At 35.4% G+C, this 3,555-nt stretch overlaps 1 long non-coding RNA gene across 1 annotated transcript; it reads left to right on the plus strand.

Moving 5' to 3' along the window:
• Positions 1 to 474: 474 nt before the first annotated feature.
• LOC111393937 lies at positions 475 to 928 on the plus strand. Its single transcript, XR_002702523.1, has 2 exons — positions 475 to 543; positions 609 to 928. It is a non-coding gene; the product is annotated as an uncharacterized LOC111393937 (long non-coding RNA).
• The last annotated feature ends 2,627 nt before the right edge of the window (positions 929 to 3,555 follow it).

Genomic DNA, 3,555 nt, shown 5'->3' on the forward strand with positions numbered 1-3,555 from the left:
CGATACATTAAAATGCGTCTCGACTTCACTTAAAAATGAATCAGGAGTCAAATGCCACGTGATAAAATTACTCATCCCTCCTGACATTGTCCCATTGGAACGAGGAACAATGGAGCACACGTCTCTTTTCCAAACTCTCACAGCCTATTTATTTTTAATTTCTTTTATCTTTTATAATTTATTTATTATTATTATTTTTTTTACCCTAACCTACTTCCATTTTTCCCCAACCAACAAAGCACGTGTCATTCCTGTAGCTCCACGCGAAAAGAGAAAGGGAACCATTCCCAATGGCAAATCCCGTAATTAAATACAAATCCAAGACTACTTTTCACAGTATGCCTGCTGCCTCTTTTTCACCCTAACTTTCTCAACTATTATTGCGGCCTTATCTGATACTGACACGTGGCAACATCTCCTGCGTTTATTCCAACTATAAATAATCAACCATCCTAGCTTACCCAAATCACCTCTCTCACATATTCACACGCCTACAAAATCTCAGTTTCTCTCTGTTTCTTTTTCTCAGATCTAATTCTATAGGTACCGTATAATACATAAATTTGTATATCTTTTTGTTGCAGTGGTCTCAGATTCGCTTGGTGCAGGTCGGGAACATTGTTCGCTTACTACGGCGTCGTTTTCACGTCGATGAGCGATCCGAACTTTGTGAATACAAATGTCTACCATATGCTTGTAAATGATGTCGTTGTTTTTGGCGAAAATCATGTTCCTGCCTTGCATCAACTGAATCGGAGGCCGCGGTGAATGTTTATATGTGAAACGCTGTGTTCTTATTGGATTCCAATTGATCGGTAATTGATTTGCTCTGTGATAGGTCTGGATTTAATAATTATTTTGTCAATTGTGATGGTGTATAGCTGGATCTTGGTAAAATAATTAATGAGCATTTAATTTGAGTGATAAATCTGTTTTCTTTTTAGAGACAAATTTGATTGGGTAGTTTCAGATTTCCTGCCAAATCAAATACATCAAAGGAAAGAATCTAGAATCGGTATTCGTGTTTTTGGTGAAAATATTGAAAAATTGTAATGTTTGATTTTCGAAAAATATATAAAAAAACTTATTTTTAATTGATAATTTGGCTGGGTAATTTGATATTTTCTTGTTTGGAGTAGGAATTACATGAGTATTTAATTGATTGACAGATCTTATTAGTTTGATGTTTAACCTGAATATCAGCACTCGAAAGTGATACAGATATTTCGATAACTGTACGTCTTGTTCGTTATGAATACAAATGGAAGACTCTGCATTTTCTTATGTGTTTAATTGAAATGAAAAATATCACCTAGAAAAGAAAATATTTTCCATCTTTTGTGGAAAATAAAAATCACCTCTACTCAAGGAAAATATTTTCCTTAATAACAAGAAAAATTAGGCATATTTTCAAAAGTTGGGAAATGTTTTTCATGGAAAAAAATAGCAATCAAACACTTCAAGTGAAAATTTGGATGGAAAACTAATATTTTCCATGGAAAATAAATGTAATCAAACACACCTTTAATGTTTGTTTCATTTCTTCGTAGTCTTGTCCTGAATTGAATTTAAACTTGCATGTATAGTGGTGTTTTTTATATGCCTGAAAGCGATAGTTATGACTAGCGTCGTTCTATCTTCGTTCAGGGGAAAAAATTACCCGTTCGAGTGATAAGTTATAACAATAATTTCCCAATTTCATGTTAAGAATAACTATGATTTGTTTGATGAGAAATAAAAAGGAATATCAAAAATTATAGTGGTTGCAGCTGAAACAACTGCTTTCGAAACAGCGGGAAGAAAATCAATCGACAACTAAAGTGAGTCAAAGTCGAAAAAAGGGGCCCCTTTACCATTTCTGTATAAATGGATTGAGCATCTCCTTTTTGCTTTGGAATTAGTCTGTGTGTGCAAAATAAATTCTTCACAGAGTACTCCCATGGGCCCCACCCCATATGTGTAAAAAATTGCAAAATATATCCACCCCACTGACCCCCTTGTGTGTGTTCTAGACAGGGTACACCAAAAATGATTCTTTGCTTTAAAGATAGCTTTATTGGTAGCACTCTTAAAAAAAAAAAAAGGTTGAACCCCAATTTTAAAGGTCCTTCATCGCTTCTGTTCTGGAGCATCGTGAGGGAGGTAAATCGCAGGTTATGCCTCCAAGGGTACAGGGTGGAAGGCTGCTTGTACACTTGCACTTACTTAAGAGCTAAGTCCATATTTCAGGATTCGAACTCTTGATGCAGCAGCCTCAAACAAAGCTGGATTTCTCCACCCTCTCCTTTTATCACTTGGAGATGTGCCCTGGGGGCATTGATAGCACTCTTATTTGTATGAAATCTGGTCATTGATTGAAAAATGTGTTGTTAAAATTGATGTATAAAAATTTGTCAATTCACATGATGTCAAAATTGATGTAAACTAAGTTGTACATGTAGCATGATTGTTTTGCTTCATTGGTATATGGATATTTTGTTATTTTATTTGCTTGGACATGTACGAAGTTAATTGTCGAAGTTCCGCGAGCAAGGTTTAAATAGTTGCTACCTAAGCTTTCTTTTTGGTGTGGTTTGTGGAAGTAGACTAGATAGCATTACAATTCGTTAGAAATGTAAATGAGCAAATGATAATTAGTTATCCCTAAGATGGTCACAGAGACATCTAGTACAGGGCTTTCTAATCTTGGTAAAGGATCTGTCATTTGGCCTGTATTAGAAAACTTGTAACATGTAGCATTTTCAATGAACTAGTGAAATTAAACTATTAGTTTGTGCATTTTACGTCAGCTTCTTCTAATTAAGTGCTAAATTGTAGTTTTGGGTATCGAGTGGGTTAGTTTGGGTATTTCATTATCCGAAATCACTCATTGCACTTCGGGTATTTTGTAAATGGACTGAGCTCCATTCACAGGAGCTCGATTCACGGGGCTGTACAGGCCCCCTCACTGTAAGGGGTCGGGTCCAACAGCAATTAAAAAAAAAGAGTGGGATTCGCCCCCACCTTCTCTATCATCTGGCAAGGGCCTGTGAACTAGGCCCTTGTAACTCCATCTTTTTCCTTCGTAAATAGACGAATTCGAGCTCACATAATTATTGGACCTGAACTCGAACAAACATCTCAACAATTTTTTGACTCTTTGATCGAATACCATCCAATATTTATGACATGCAATATCTAGCATAATAACATTCAATTCCTTTTATGAATTTGCGAGCAGCACGTCAAGTTGAGTTCATGGGGGTGACATCATGTAAAGTGCTATCAAGAGTAGCCACTAGCAAGAATGATATGATTTAATTGTACAAAAGAATGGTTTTAATTGATTAGGATATTTATTATTTGGATCTAGCAGACTCGCAGTTTGTTGAGCCTCGTGAACTTGTTACTTATTAGATCGGGTTATTGGATTGGAATGAATAAATTGTAAGAAATTAATAACTTATAAAAGGACAAATTCGATTTCAGGGTTAGGTATCCAAAATTTTATTCAAGAATCAAGAACTTTTTGATATTCAATCGATTTTCGATGCTCATTAATCTATCCCTACTAAA

The sequence above is a fragment of the Olea europaea genome, chromosome 4, assembly GCF_002742605.1.
Source record: "Olea europaea var. sylvestris chromosome 4, O_europaea_v1, whole genome shotgun sequence".
In the NCBI taxonomy this organism is placed as follows: Eukaryota; Viridiplantae; Streptophyta; class Magnoliopsida; order Lamiales; family Oleaceae; genus Olea; species Olea europaea.